Source organism: Pituophis catenifer, unplaced genomic scaffold (assembly GCF_029215685.1).
Source record: "Pituophis catenifer annectens isolate HBS135680 unplaced genomic scaffold, rPitCat1.0.hap2 SCAF_2, whole genome shotgun sequence".
Lineage (NCBI taxonomy): Eukaryota > Metazoa > Chordata > Lepidosauria > Squamata > Colubridae > Pituophis > Pituophis catenifer.
In genome coordinates, this window is record NW_027256882.1 from 236,540,946 (window position 1) to 236,558,513 (window position 17,568).

Below are 17,568 nucleotides of genomic sequence, written 5' to 3' on the forward strand. Positions count from 1 at the left end.
ATGGCAGCAGGGCCGGATTTAGATGAAAAGAGGCCCTAGGCTATTCCACTTATGAGGCCCTTTCACCTATAGTGAAAGTGTAATTTTAATTTTGCTAACAATTTGAATGTAGGCCCCTCTTGATCTTGAGGCCCTAGGCTGAAGCCTAGTTAGCCTATAGGAAAATCCGGCCCTGCATGGCAGGTCCATCATAGTCTGAACCGGGCCCAGCAACCCTTTTCTAGTGCTACAGTTTGTTTTAACAGACCAATACTTCTCACTGAATTGTTGCTGTTCCTTACATACATTGTGTACTTAAAAAAATAAACCCAACTCCCAGATGTCTAGGAATAGGATTGCTGGCTGTACTTTATTTTTTATTCTTATGTAGTTCCTGTGTTAAAGCAGTAGCTGGTTCCAAGTTTGAGAAGCTGATTCCCTAGAGGATCTGCTAGGACAGGAGCTCTTCAGCTTCTATCCAATTTGCTTCAAACAATCCTCCTAAGAAACGTCTTCCAGCTTTGGCAAGTGTTTCTGGAGAATACGGAGAAGAATTGGGAAGGAACGTGAAGTGCTTGATAGAAGCAAATGGCACGGCCCCTTTGTTTTAACGATCACATTGCTTCCATGTCACAAATCTCTTCATTAAGGTGAATCTACTCACAGTCACTCACAGGACAAATGAATTCTTTTGCTAGCAGCTCAAGCATTTATAAGAGAAAGGTGGGAATGTGTTACATCTCTCTCTCTCCCTCTCCCTCTCCCCCTCCCCCCCCTCTCTCTCTGTGGGTGTGGGTGGGTGTGTGGGTGGGTGTAACAGAGAGAGAATCAATGAGCCCTTTGCTTGTTTCAAAATAGCCAGAAACTTTTTGCTTTTAAGGTCCACATATTTTAGCTGAGGGAGAATAAATGAAATAGCACAAGTAACATAAACAAATAATGTATTCATTTAATTATGACATGTTTTCCATGCAACTACATGTTTTATATGCAGAATGGCCTCATCCAATCTGACTTTCTTCTGATGTGCTTGGATTGTAAATTTTAGAGTGTACGATTGTAACTTCTCTCCCAGCCAGGAGAGAAAATTGTCTTTTGTTGTTGTTGTCATTGTCATTGTATTAGCTGGAAATTATAATTCCAAAACATCTGGAAGGAAGCAGCTTGAGAATATCTCTATTTTAGTTATTGTCCTTTCTAGTTTTAGAAAGATTAGTCTTTCCAGACAGAATCAGTATGCTCCAGCACTTATTCAGAGGGTGTCCCCTTTATTTCTTCTCAGAAATATTTTTTTTTTATTTCTTATCAGGCCTTTGTAGGTTACTCTACTGAAATATTCTAAGAATATTTTTTAAAAAATACTAAAAAGGTAAAAGATAAAGCTGAGAACCATTTTCAACACACAAACAGGCACACACACATCAGATGCCAGCTTAATATAGTGGTTAAGGCTATAAACCAGGCGATTGTAAATTCTAGTCCTGCCTTAGGCATGAAATCAACTGGGTGACCTTGGACCAGTCATTCTCCTTCAACCCTAGGAAGCAAGCAATGGCAAAGCATTTCTGGAAAACTTTGCCCAAAAAATAATCAGAGAGTTTTACACACACACACACACACACACAGAGAGAGAGAGAGAGAGAGAGAGAGAGAGAGAGAGAGAGAGAGAGAGAGAGAGAGAGGGAGGGAGAGGGAGAGGGAGAGGGAGAATAAAGTTACATAAATGACTGTGAATTACTCGCATTTGAGAACCCATAATGTTTTAGGGTGGAGAATATTTCTGGCTTTTCCCACTGGCTTTATTGTAAACTGGCTGCTGTTTTTTTCCAGATAATTGAGAAATGTGCAGGCACTTGTTTTCCACAGTCTCTCCTGAATCTTTAACAGACTCTGAATAGACTATTATAGTCTGGAACATCCATTTTGGTATCAATCAAAGTAGATAATTATGCTCTTGGATAAAGAAGCTTTGAAATGGATGTGTTTCTTTTCCCCCAGAAATGGTTTGATGATGATCAAAATCCACATCCTTTAATCCGTTAATCAAATAAAAATAGCACCAGATAACTTATATGAATAAACTAAATATTTTGTAGTTATGAGTGTACTATGTTTTTCAACAGAGAACTACTGATGACTCATTTTCTCTTATTGCAGTATTCTTTTATAAAATACATTGTATAACAAATCCTGTAGATTCTCAATGATATCTAAAAATTGAATTCACAGAACTAAATAGTTTGGAGTCTTTTGTTTTGTTTAATGAGTAACCAATCTGTTTCCTTTAAAATATATTTGCCTCTTTGATAGATCTTCACACTCCATGGCCTTTTCAAACTTTTAATTTCTTCCCTGTTCATTTTCTATCCTCACTTTGTTTACTGTTTCAAGAACGAATTGGAAAAAAAAATTAACTAGTCAAAACAGAGAATATTAAAAAGGTCAGATTTATAAGACATACCAGGTAGCATTTCGGCTTTTTTTTAAAAAAAAAAATCTAATAAACGTATGCAGAGATATCACAACATCTGTAATGATATTTATGTTCCATCATGTGGCTAATCTATCCTTATTTCAATAACTTCTTTCATACATATGATATTCATATCCTGATTTCATCGTTAATCTTAAAAGTGTACTGAGAACCAATTCTGCGTGTAGCCACAGAACTTGATATGGGGTCTATTTCAAAGCAGCTCATTTTTATGCAGAGCGTCTCATTAAATGGCTTTGAAACATTTGCTCAGGTATGGCGTTACCCTTTCTTCTCCTTCCAGCTCTTGTACTAGATGAGCATTCAGCTTTTCCAGGCATGCATCAGTATTCTGTGGGAACAAAAGAAAGTAAGGAACTGAAATGAATAAAACTTCACATAAGAAAGTTGAAAAGCATGGTATATGCTTTGATAGAGAGAGATTTCTTTTCCAAATAGGGCATTTGTTATTGCTGTTATTATTTCTTCATGAGGGTAGATCTTGAAATTGGCAGTTTTTGGTAGCAAAAGGCTCAGCGTGATGAATTACTATAGAAAACTTGTCTCTAAAACAGAAACGTTATTTTAAAAAAAAGAAAAGAAAAAAGAAAGGAACAGGATTTTAATCATACTATAACTTGATGGCCAACATGTCTTTTAAACTGAAACTCTGTCATCCATAACCATCCTTGGCCATCTGCAGGGTATCAAATAGTAGAAAGCTATAATAATGCTATTAAATTTCTGATCAACCAGAGCATTGTTTCAAAATCATTTTGGGCGCTACTTGAGTGCAAAGTGTTTGGTCCTGGGATCCTCCTGGACACAGAGAAATACAGAGAAGGTCTGGAAACATAGTTAGAAAAAAAAAGATTATGGTGACTCAAGAGTAAGATACAGCTTAATAAGAGCTGTGGTGGCACAGTGGTTAGAATTCAGTACTGCAGGCTACTTCTGCTCACTACTGGCTGCCAGCAGTTTGGCAATTCAAGTCTCACTGGCTCAAGGTTGACTCAGCCTTCCATTCTTCTCAGGTCGGTAAAATGAGGATTGTTGGGGACAATATGCTGACACTGTAAACCGCTTAGAGAGGGTTGTAAAGCACTGTGAAGTGGTATATAAATGCTATTGCTATTAAGATAATAAGAATCAACACTTTAAAGGAAAAGAGAGAAATGTTACACAAAATTAAGAAACAGCTAAAAAAGGAAATGTTCATGTTAATGGGGATAGAAGGAAGAAACTGAGAACAGAAATGTTTTATGAGATTTGCAATTCAGCTGCAGTTGTGAATATTTTTCCCAAAGATTGGACAGCAGGAGATAGTTGGATTCTTTGAATATATTCCATGACATTGAACTACAGAGCTTCTTTAAAGAGTGTTTCTGGATGCTGGATGAGAGAGTGGGAGTCTGTTTTCTTTAACCAAACCATCAATGTGATCAAATGGATTTCAGCTAGCAGAAATTCCCATCCTTAGTACTCCTTGTCTGCACTTGTGTTCATTTTTTTCCAGCTGATACTCAGTAAATCTTTGCAGAAAGAGAGTCAACAGGAAAGAAGAGTAAGAGACATATTAACAAACATCATGCTTAAAGGCTGAATTGTTCTGAAAGAGTAAAATTGGAATTGTTGCCTAAGGCAGACTTTATGGCAAAATCCCAAATACATTAGCAACAAAATTCAGCATTATCATTTTTGCTATGTGGCACAATATCTCACAACTACTTATATCTCTCCAAGAAAAAAATCCCCCCAAAATCCTGGTTTTTCTATTTTTCATTTCTGAATTCTGAATACAAATGGGAGGATTTTAAAACAATAAAAAAAGATATGAGATTTTTTTTCTTTCCATCTGCATTTGTTTGTTTGTTTGTTTGTTTGAACAACTCTGGGCAGTTTAAAACCTTGACTGCATTCAAGAAAATAAATATTTCATATGCTTTTTCTAATGCGAATTCAGCTTTCAGTTATTAGGGAAGGAGGTTACATTGATACCACTTATTCTGAACCATGATTTTTGGGGGGAATCTCTCCATCTCCATCACCATCTATCTCTATGATGTTTGAAGAAGATCCTACCAAGGAAAGCCTGCATCACTTTTTATGTCTGAGGCATCACTGTGCTGCTCTTTGTTTCGAAGACATTTCTTTGAAGTGGGCACACATTAGTAAATTCTGTACTAATTCCATATCAGAAGCACTAAAGTGCTTCCATGGTAAAAGGATCAGCTGGTGACATCACCTTTGTTCAAGGGGCATCCAGTTGGTTGCTCCTTTCATGTCCCCATTAATGAGCCTACCAAAGTGGTACCTATTTATCTAATATTTACACATTTTTGAACTGATAGGTGGACAGGAGCTGGAGTGAATGATGGGAACTCACCCCATCAAACAGCAAGCTTCAAATGTGTGCTTGCAAATTGTCAACCCAGCATCCTAAGCACATGAACCACCATGCTTCTCACATTAGTAAACATTTTATAATAATATTTTTATAATCTAACTGTGCCAAATAAAAATATAGAATTATAGCAGCAATGGAAATCTTCTACATGTTGGGCTGCCTTTCATCCTCCCCCCCCCCCCAATTATTTCTTTTCCTTCTCCTCCAGCTTTCTGATTTGGGAAGTTATTCCAAAATAGAATAGATAGAAAGATAGATATTCTAATCCTACCTGAAATCCACAGGCAAAGTCACAGCTTGGTTGGCACACTCTGGGAAACTACCATTTGTTTTAACTAATGATTTGTGGAATAAGCTATAGTGGCTGATTGCACACCATGCAAAACCATAAAATACAATTTCCAAGCCACAATGGATGGATTCTCACAGCACGTCAACAACAATCAAACAAATCATCTTGTAACTTAACAATAATATGTAAACTAGGCTAGTAACTTTCTGCATGTCTCTTCAAGCAGACTTTCACCCACCTTTGGAATAAGCAAGCTGTAATCCACTCTATCATCTTATCTGCTGTGTAGTACTTTTTTTGCATGAAGGAAACAAAAGGAGTTTCGTCTTTATGAAGACCTGAGCTGATATTTTCTCTCAATGAAGAAATGGAGCGTAAGATGGATGCAACATTTGATTGCTTTCAACAAATCACATATTCAGACATTATAGTATTGGGCTTAGCTATACAACTATGGAGATGCGATTTTTTACTGAAATGTGCAAAGAAAGTAAATGATTAACTATCCAGTATGAAAACTAAAATCCTCTAAAGAAAGGCAGGTCCTATTTTGTGTTCTTAACCACTCCCCTCCCCTAGAAGGTGTAATACGAAGCCCCATTGCCAAACATTTTTGCATACCAAAGCAATTCTCCCTAATAGTTGTCATAAGCATATGTTCTCCATGTCAAAACTACTGGCACAATAAAACCTCAATGAGCAAATGACAGAAAGGTGAAGACAGAATTTGTGGAGTTGCTGAATGCATGAATAAGCCACATGTTACAGTTATGACTACAAAAGAGTGTTTCTAAATAAATTGAAAGAAAATACCTGAATCTTTTTTTGCAGAACTTTTAAGGCACTGCAGCAAATTAAGAACAAATGTTTAAAACTGATATTTTACAGATTGCATAAGAAAAATATAAGTTCATAAAAGAAGCTCAAAACTCTGAGAAGTTCAAAAATGAGTGTTAGTTGAATAATCATTAGTAAAGGAGGAAGAAACATATATGGAAAAAACTGTCTACAATTAATAAATAAACAATTAAGCACAGCTGAGAAAATAGTTGTTCCCCAAATTCAGCTATTGTTTTTATTGTCCACTTAACTGTGACTTTTAAAATGTGTTCTACTAATTGGGTGTTAAACATATGATTGTATAAATCTATTTACATTTCATTTCTATTTAGTTATATCCTTTTTTCTGGACAGCCTTTACATTATGATTATTTTTTTTTTCTTGGAGGACACCAACAACAATACAGTTTCCCCAAAATAGATAGTTGTTTCTTCTTCGTTTTCTTCTTTTCTCGAACCAACAGACCCTCCTAGGCAAAACTATTACATATATTATTTCTTCAGTTGGCTTCTACACACTGAATCAATCATTTTATTGCCTTATGGCCATATACATTGATATTATGTACTTTTTTTCAGATTCTAAAGGACCCTATTGTCTAAAAGAAATGCATTTATACATCATCTTTTCGAGCAGCAAAAGACACATCTGGAGATGTACAGGGGTGGGGAGGGAGAGAAAAAATGGGTATCATATAAGTTTGAAAGGCAGGCTTTTTTCTGTTTTTCTTTTTGCATGAGACAAAATGGAGATAAGAGTTCTAGGGAGGAAAAACAGCTATTTTCCCTGACAACTGAAAGCCTTCTTGCTTAGCATTCATACAACTTTAACAGAGCAAAATGACTGTCACAGAAAAGGCGACATGAATCATATTTAAAAGGCTATGATGTCATCCACCTTAATATAAGGACACAAAGTTTGTGAAGAATGATTTATAAATCATTATGTGGCTGAAACGTAAAACTGTTGAAAGTCAGTAATGTTAAACAAAAGGCTGGTTGAATTCTGGTAAGAAAGATTTAGGGAAGAGCCTGGCCAATTCAATAAACAGAAGCTATATTTAGATAAAACCAGTGGTGGGATTCAAGTAATTTAACAACTGGTTCTCTGCCCTAATGATTTCTTCCAACAACCAGTTTGCCAAACTGCTCAGAAAGTTAACAAACGGTTCTCCCGAAGTGGTGCGAACTGGCTGAATCCCACCACTGGATAAAACAATAAGATTTAAAATAAACAAAGCAAAATGAAGAACTTTTAAATGATTTATGCCTTCTGCTTTTTTATAATTTATCAGGAAAGTATGCAGAAGCTCTATTGTACAAGGTTTTTTTTCTAAAATGATATAACTTCTCTTAACTGTACACTGACTGAGGTGACAAACATTTCTTATTTATGAAGAAGTTTCTCACTATCAACTGTAGCAAAGGAGACCAGCAATACCTAGATTTGAAGATTCTGCTTCTTAAAACCCATGTCCCATTCTTAGCTTACTTTCTCACTTTTGCAGGTAAAATCAAAGATGTATTGTTTTTTAAAGAAAGAAGAATCCACAGGAGGTTGAATATAAGAAGAAACTGAATGGTAGCTGTATTTGGTAACAGTAACAGGGTTGGAAGGGACCTTGGAGGTAATCTAGTCCAACCCCCTGCTCATGCAGGAGACCTATACTAGGGATTTGAACCACCTTTCTGACCGACAAGCTCAGTGTCTTAGCCACTGAGCCACCTCACCAGGCTATGGAAACATTCTCGGACTATGCACCTCATACTAAACTTTTCAGCATTATGTATGTCCATACAATGCAGATTTGTCACCTATTATTTTAGAGTTACCCAGTTTAGAAATGATTAAAATCAGAACAGAAATATAACACTCTACCCTAACAAGGAATACCATAACACCATCTAAATTGCATCATTGCTCATTCTGCTGCTGAAGGGATGATGGGTAACTTCAAAAATGCCAGCCATGTTTTAAAAGCTTATTATCTTTTATTTGGACTTGGATCACAGAGTCGTCAAGAATAAAGGCCTTTACATAAAAGATATCACCCAGAGAGATCTACAAGTGAAAAATTCAATTGTAAAGAAAAATTGAGGGTCATCCTGTCTGTGTGATCTGAATATAGTCTTCACCACCTGTAAAAGTCTATCATATTTTACTGGTCCCAGTGATTTGAGTCAATATACTTTAAGTACTGAAAAAATATCTCACTTGAATCCTTCATGAAAGAAACATTATTTTGTATACCAGCCTGTCACTTTACAAACCTAGAAATCAAAACATGAGCCTTTGACAATGTGTTCTAGCATTTTGCGAAATATGTTTTTAATTCAAGTTCTTTATCTCAGATTTTATCATTCTTACATAAAACAAAAATATCCATAGATGTAGAATTAAATGAACCCAATCACTTGAATGATTGTAATTTTAAGTGGCAGAAAAATATATTCTCAAAGCAGAGTGTTTTGTGGATGAATTTTAGAAATATAGCGTGGATGGAATAGGGAAGGGTTATAAAATGGGTGTTGAGACATTGCAATGCAAACTCCACTTCTTTCATAATCACATCCTCATGTCTCATACTTCTCTCTAAGGAGTAGAACCCCAAAAGAGAGTTTTGGGATAGAAAGAGAGAATACAAGTTTGACCTCCCAGCCAATGCAAAACAGCTACATTTTACCTATAGATTATTGGATTGTTCTCCTTGATTCCTATACTGTCTTATCACAAATTTATATGCCTATGTGTTCCCATAGTTAGCCTCAGGGGTGGATTCTACTTACCTTTACTACCGGTTCGCAACAGGAGTACAGATCATCAATTATGACATCCAGACGGGTGGGCAGAGCCTCCTGCTGCTTTTACTACCGGTTCTAAAGAACCGGACAGAACCGGGAGCAACCCACCACTGGTTAGCCTAAATCTCAGGTTGGTTGGCTTTCATTGATTGATAAAATTTGGACATAGTTTAAGAATGTCAGTTGGCATGCATTAGCACAGTGTTTCTCAGCTTGGCAACTTTAAGATGTGTGGAGGTCAGCTCCCAAATTTCCTCAGCCCTTCAACTGGGAGTTGAAAGGCACCAGATCTTTGCCAAGTTTGACAAACACTGCATTAAAATGTCCAAAAGTGGCATATAAAGGCTTACCATAGATGCTCCCCAGGTGAGCAAAGCTCATGCAGCAGCCTTGCTGAGCTGTATGTACATTCATTTGCTGAGGATGACTCTGAAGTGCTCCTACTGAGGACATAATCCCTTCCCCCCCTCAAAATAAGCAATCTTTGTGGGGAGCTTATCTCCATTGAATGAATTGCTTCCAATATATCACAAATACACTTACAATTGTGCAGGTACTTAAGAAAAATGCTAGAGCCTTTCCCCCCATTTTTTTAAACTTTCCCCAAGCCTATTTCTAATGTTAACTATCTGGAGTCCTGGCAACATAGAATGAATCTTTGGAATTCAGTCTTTAAACTTTTACCAGAATGAAGGGCAAGAAGAAAGGCATTGGGGGAGGGGCAGAAAAGTCAAGATGACAGGCGTGACCACATAGTTTGTGCCATAACCTTAACTTTTTTAAAAAAAAAAAAAACTTTCTTCCCTACTTAAGAAGGAAATAGGTAAAATGTTGCGGTACAGGTTAAATGTTGATAAGTTTATGACAAAATATCAAAATTTTGTCCTGTTAAAAGGTCCAGTTCAGATTTTGAAGTACAGTATTTATAACTGGACAGGACATGGAAGCCATTCAATCCAGATCCTGAGAGAAGTGGGGCAGACAATGCAAAACAAGAGCAAAGATGGCCTCAGCCACAAAGGTTGGATTGAATAACAAGAGTAATAACCTGTTTTTATTCTGTTTTAATCTTTTATTTAGACTTAAACCAACAAATCTCAGTAGTAGCTGCTCTGAAGAATTTCTTTTCTTACTTGTTTAAAATGTGTGTTTCTAACATCCCTATTATTCTTTGGTTAACATTCCAAATGGCTTTCAGCAAAGGTATTTATTAGCAAGTTTGTGGCAAGCGAAATGCTACATTAATTGTCAGTGATCGGGAAGCAGAAAATGTCAGTCTAGCTAACACGCACACTACATACGCGCAGGTCACTGTGCAATAGATACATGGAGCAATTCCCTTTCAATTAATAAATACATTTTTTTTCATGTACTGACAAAGAGATAATTACAGCAGTGTGACTTGGTCAAAAAAAAAAAAATGCCAGAAGATTCTCTGTGGAAGACAGGATAGAAAAGTTCTCCAAGGTGCATTTTTCTGGGAGTTGAGGGTGAAACCCCTACAGTGCCAGACAATTTCTTTGTTGAGAGGAACTGGCTCTCTAGGCAGCCTCCCAACATGGTCCCTGTGGGCTCCTTGGCAATTCTCTTTAAAGAAGTCTGCTGCCAAGTCTCTAGCCAACAAAGAGACTTCTAAGAATGATTTCTCCTCTCCTTCTTTTCCTCCCCTGTAAACAGGAATGGGCTGCTGGGGGTTCTCAGGGGTTCAGGAGAACCTCTAGCTAAGATTCTGTGCAGTTCAGAGAACCCCCAAATCCCACTCCTGGCTGGCCCCATCCATCCTGCCCCTCCCAGGAGTCCCTACACAGCCTGTTTTTGATGCAGGTAAGTGCAGGGCACATGCGGAGGCTCGGGGAGGGTGAAAAATGGGCCTACCGGAAGTTCAGGAAGGCCGGAAACAGGCCCATTTCCAGCCTCCAGAGGGCCTCCGGAGCCTGGGGAGGCTGTTTCTGCCCTCCTGGAAGCTTGAGGAAAACCTCCGGAGCCCAGGGAGGACCAAAATGCCCCCCCCCATGGTCCAGGAAGCTGATTAGGCCACACCCACCATGGCCACACCCACCCAGCAATCAGACAGAGAATTCTCTTGCTAAAATTTTTGAAGTCCACCCCTGCCTGTAAAAGAAACACCCAACCAGTGATAGAAGTAAACACCTTTACTGTTTTCATTAGAAAAACCACCCCAGTGTTATACAGGTATAAGAAAAATGTTAACTTGAAACAACATTAAGCTACCAAATACAACTGGAGTATTTTCTTATGTCCTGCTCGCTCAGATCCAGCAGTTCAGACTCAATCAACTGAGTAGTTCCATTAAAGAAGCAGTAAAAACACAGTAAACATTTACATCAATGTCTCTCATTCTTAGCAAATTTAAGATGGGTGGACTTCAGTTCCTGAAATTCTTGGCTAGGTTCTTCTCCTCCCTCTCTTCTTCTCAAGGTGTATATGTTCTGTCTTTGCATCTATAGATTCACAACTTTTTATATCTTTATAGACCTTTCTTGGCTCTTCTGAGTTTTGTTTCTCTTTTTTCTACTCTTTGGGACAGACCTGTTTGCCTCCAAGCTATCTACCAGATGCTTCTTACTGCTCCCTTTAATCTCTACCTCAACATCTCTTGAGGATCTCATTTCTTCTGTTTCTGAGTTCTTCCAGTTACAGACCTGTGCAACCAGAATCATCTCTCTCTGTCCCTCACTCACTCACTCAGTCAGTTTGCTTTAAGCTTTGTTTCCTTTCCTATCCAACAATTCTTCTAGTGACAACTGCTGCCATTTCATGGTTTTCTTAAAATAAGTAGAACTATGATCATCAGTGGAACAGATTCTCCACTGGACTTTCAGCCCCACTTTTCCCCCACATGACATGTTAAGGCAATCTATCTCAATGTCAGCAATTTTAAGATTGGCAACTTAAAGTCAGCAACTTTAAGACTCAACTCCCAAACTTTCCTAACCAGCAGAATTCTGGGAGTTGAAGTCCATATTTTTTAGTGTTGCCACAATTGGAGAACCCTGAGGTAAAGGACTAATGTTTTGTTTCCCAGTCTTGTCTTCTATTTCTTCCAAAGTGCAAGTACATATAACAAAATATGTAACTGTATTCAGCAGATAATTAATGAGACAAACATACTGATGTAATGTATATTTACTGAATCATACTTTCTTTCTCCTTGTGACCCCATAAAGAAAGTATAAGTTGGGGATGCTCATGAGGCCATGAAATATTGCTTGACACTTGTCCTAATCTCTGTGTGCGGCAACTAAGCCTCAGTATTGCAGGTATATAATTTTGACAACGGGGGGAAAGGAGAAAGCACACATATACACAGAAAAAATCATTTTCTTTCCCATTTGCTTTAGAGTATTGTAAAAAAAAAAAATCAAATAAAAAACTGACTTGCTTGAGAAAAAGAAACATTGACCAAAAAAAAGTGATAGCACAATGAAAGAAGCAAAACATTTTCACATAGCAACCTATTTTTCCTGTACATGTAATCTATATAGCAAAACAAAATCAACTTTGATTTCTCCATTTATAAACAATAGCAGAATGGTGAGAAATTTGATCCAAGACCTTGAGCTAGAAAAGAAAATTCATTTATTCTTTCTTGGATGTTTCTATATGTTTTCATGTTCTGCCTCTGGAAATTTAGAAACAAGACAAATTTGTCAAACGGTGTGTCAGTTCTGGGGACAAAATAGATAACTAATAGATTAAAGAAATACAACTTGGAAATACAATTTTTATTGTCTTATATTCATACCCATCTTTCCATTTGTTTAAAAATTGTATTACAATGCACACTTTAATAAAATATATGAGGTAGATTTAATTCAAATGTTAGACCTTTAGCAAAACATGAGGCTTGTCTACATGAGGTCACTAATTCTTCAAGAAGTCATCTTCACCATGAATCAAATTACATGTTACATAAAACTTTGCCTGCATGCATGTTTTAAAATTACAGCTAAGAGGAATGTAGATCAGCTTATAGTATAAATATAGAATTAATGTAGAATGATTCATTGCACCAATGTAACATTAATGAGGATCATTTTATACACAAATGTAGAGAATGTAACACGACTCAACATGACATTTGTAACATGCCACATAAAACGTAAGCCAGATACTGGAAAGATGATGATCATATGGATCAAAATGAAAAATATAGTTGCAGCCAACCTAGTGGTCAAACAACATGTCATGATCAGGTGAATGGCATGCAGTGAAAAGGTCCATGTATATTGTAGCATAAGAACAGCTCAGCTCAACCAAGGCAAAGCACATTTTACTCCAATATAATGTTTCTCATAGTCTCCAGCACTTCGAGGTGCTCACAAATAGGATGTAGAGATATATTTTTACCTGCTGTAGTTCACCTTTGACTGGTATTTGGAGCCAAGCTGTCCCCATTCTGGATGTAATATTGAGCTTTCTAGACTAACATGTTGTGCATGAATTTATCTAATGTCCTTTTAAAACTCAGTGGCCCTCACTGTGTCCTGATAATTCTACAGGTTAGTTATATGCTGGCTCACAATAAACAAAAAAAAAATATGTTTAAAATTTCTTTAGCAAGCTTCATTGGATAATCTCTGGTCCTAGTGATTTGAGAGAATCAAATCCAAATTCTCCAAATCCAATATACCCATGGAATGCATGGTTCTATATTGAGGGCCACAAAGGATGGACTTTGTAATACTTGTTTTTGTAGTACTATTGCACTAGCTAAGTAACATGGGTTTTCTTGTGTTTTAAATTTGCTTTTTCAGTTGTATTGCTAATAATTTCCATAAGCCTTAAACTTCAAGAAAAAGCCTCTCTTTCAGAAACCACGACTTTCAGACCATTTGATACATTGTAGATAACAGTTTCATTTTTAGCTGTTCTCAAGCCTCCATGAACGAAGAAAATAGTGAAGCTCAACCTTGGGAAGCATTGAGAAAATATCTTACCTATACCCATCCTGATGTTTTACTTGGCAAATGTTTCTTTTTCTCAGAATACAATGCCCTTTTCTATGGCTATGTTCATATATGTTTGGATGCTTTAATTCTTGTGATGTAACTGGACAGATGACTATTTCTAAACCAATCAGCTTTTGCTTTGAAGTTCTTTGTTGTGTTTTATAGTTTGTTTTATAGTTAAAAGTAAATATAACCAATTTTTCCTGGTTCCCCCTTTTCATAGGGAGACACCACTTTATCAGAGTACTCTAATAATTTTTTTTAAATGATCTTCCAACTCAGTTGCTTATTGGAAAAGATAAACAAAAGCAGAACCTAGGGCCAGATTTGGCCACTGCCATGATTGGCAATACCCCAATCATGTCTCCTATTAGTCACTTTCTTTCTAAGTTAAAGATTCTCAAACGTTAAAGTGAGCTAATAAAACTGAGGGTGGTGACTTATGAAATATAAACCAGGCACCGAGAAAACATGATTGGACAAGACAAGGCAGGAGGGGAGTACTCCATGTAGCCTACTGCCACATATCAGCATAAGAAAACACATCCTAAGACATTAGATTCTACATCTCTGCTCTTTCTTCCTTAAAGACAGCTGACTTTGGATTTGGGGTTTTCTTTTAAGAACCTAAAGCTCATCTTTTCTACCCAAGCCAATGTAACAGCAGAGATTGTTACAGTACAATTTTTCATAAGTCTGAAGTCATTTGCCCAAGTTTTTGGGTCAGGAAGTTGGGCACGCTCTGTTTTTGATGATATGTTCTCTTTGTTTGATCGGGGTTTACTGATTTAAGCTTTAGCAGTTTTTATGTTCAGCACGTTGTTTTAATTTTTATACAGTCCCCAAGTCACTCTGTGAAATGGGCTGCTTTATAAATTATATAGGGACATGGTGGCTCAGTGGCTAAGGCACTGAGATTGTCGATTGAAAGGTCAGCAGTTCAGTGGTTCGAATCCCTGGTGCTGCGTAACGGGTTGAGCTCCCGTTACTTATTGCAGCTTCTGCCAATCTAGCAGTTCAAAAGCACGTAAAAAATGCAAGTAGAAAAATAGGGACCACCTTTGATGACAAGGTAACAGCGTCCCATGTGCCTTTGGCATTTAGTCATGCTGGCCACATGACCACGGAGACCTCTTCAGACAGCGCTGACTCTTCGGCTTTAAAATGGAGATGAGCACTGCCCCCTAGAGTTGGGAACGACTAGCACATATGTGCGAGGGGAACCTTTACCTTTATCTTTATAAATTATATAAAGAAATGGGGAGATTAGCATTGGGAAGAGACTAGCAGGTTTGTGGAACAAAATGTAAGTGACATATTTTCTTCTTTCCTTTCTTCTTTCCTTTCTTGCTCATTGAAATCATATAATTAGAATTGAATGATATTTAATAATGAAGCTTCTGGTTGGTATGGTGACAAATTGAATTTGCCAACTTCTTCCTTGTTAGACTAAGGGGCTATCTCGTCATCTTTTAGCTGTTTTATTGGTAAGTGGAAAAATCCTTTTCTCTTTTTTCATTTAAATTATATCTTTTCAGTAATAAATTATGGATTTAAAATCGAAAGACAGAGAAAACAAAAGAGCTGTTTCCCAAGTGAGGTGAAGAAAAGCAGAAAGCTCTAATTTCAGCCGAATTTCTTCAGGACCCACAAGAGAAAGAAACACAAAAAGTAGCTGAAAAAGAAAATTATTTCTTTTTAGGTTAAAAGCTTTTTTAAAATATAATTTTAGAATGGCTGAATTTATGCCGGTAAAAACTACATGAATTATGTGAAACACAACTTTTTGGAGGTGAAACAAAATTCTGACACAGTAGACCAGAAAATGAACAAAGCTGAAAGTAAATAGAGATGTTCAAGATGCATTGATCATTTTGCAGGATTTATTTCATAGAAATTGTTGATAATTTTGAAAGATCCCTTACAATGTTGGGCAAGATTAAGCTTTAGTATGACACAATTGTACTTTTTTCCCCTTCATTCAGAATACAAGCATCTTGTGTGGGGTTGGTTTTCTTGTTTGTTTGTTTGCATTCAGTATAAAAAAATCTCATACCATTGTGAGCTTTTTAATACTGATAGTCTGACATCATAGCCTGCAATTTTTTGGCAAGTGGTGGGGTGGTTGTTTTTTTTTGGGGGGGGGGGAATGCAATAAAGAATAATGATTTTTTTCCAGATTGCTTTTCCAAATGTTTCGGAAGTGGAATTTACTCAGTGAAGGTTGTTTGGCAGGACATTGTGGTTTTTTTTTCTGTTTTAGAATGTGAAGAATCCAGAGATAGATGATAGATGATAGACAGACAGACAGACAGGATATATGGATATATGGATATATGGACAGATATGATAGACAGACAGACAGACAGATAGATACATTTTCAGGGAATATTATTATTCTGGGATCATCTGAATAAAAAGGTATAATTCATAATGTGTCCAAAGTAGGATAGTTTGAACCTGGTCAATAAAAAGATGTAATATATTATTTTAGTTCAAGCACTAAGAGGACAATAGTTAAAAAGCCAAGAGTCCTTTCCACAGGGCCCATAATCCAGAAAATGTCGGGTAAATTACCTACTTAGAAGTGGTAACTAATTAGAAATCATGATGGTGGCAAAAGAGAAGAGAGTTAGACATAAATCTAATAGTGTGCACATCCATATTTTCTGGAGAAGAATAAGATCAAATTGTGGGGTGAATTTTACACATCAGTTAAATTTCAAAGTTTCTTTGTTTTTTTGTTTGTCTTCTTTTTTGTTTTTTGTTTTTTTCCTAAATGAGGAAAAATCTCATCTGGAAAGGCCAGGAAGCTGCAGATGGTGTAGAAACAAGAGGTTTCAAGGGGAGAAAACTTCACAATCTGAAGACAGATTTTAGCAGAACATTAGCTGAAGTAATTCAATTGGACTAAATAAAGGTAGTCCTCGACTTACGACTACAATTGAGCCCAAATTTTCTGTTGTTAAGTGAGATATTTGTTAAGTGAGTTTTGCCCCATTTTATGACTTTTCTTGCCTCAGTTGTTAAGTGAATCACTGCAGTTGATAAATGAATAACCCAATTGTTAAGTGAATCTGGCTTCCTCATTGACTTTGCTTGTCAGAAGGTTGCAAAAGGGGATCCCATGATCTTGGGACACAGCAATGGTCATAAATATGAACCAGTTTCCAAGCATCTGGATTTTGATCACATGATCATGGGGATGCCACAATGGTCATACGTGTGAAAAACGGTCATAAGTCCCTTTTCACAGGGCCATTTTAACTTTGAACAGTCACTAAATGAACTGTTGTAAATTGAGGACTACCTGTACAATACGCTTAAAGGATGTGTTCTTCCTTTCCTTTCACAGGAAGGAATACTGCTTCTAAAATAGGCTGCTACAACACTATGTACAATATGCAAAATCAAAACCGTGCTTCAGTTAATGTATTTAATTCAAGTGTATTCAATGGACTAATCAATTAATCATCTAGTCCTAAAAAAAATACTTCGTATTTGGGGTTTTTTTTTTCTGTGCTTGCAATTGAAAACAAATTCAAGATTATGAATGAGGACACAACCAGTAAAAACAGTAATTATTGAAAGTCTCCAAGCCAAATTATTAGTCGTATACAGTTTTATGAACTATAACCCCAACATTATTATTTACTTTCAATTTATTATTTACTGTTTATTATATATATATATATATATATATATATATATATGTTTATGTAAGTTTTCACGGGTATGTATGTGTGTATAGTTAATATTTCGGGTTTCTTCCCGTGTAATTGTGGATATATCCCTAAAATAT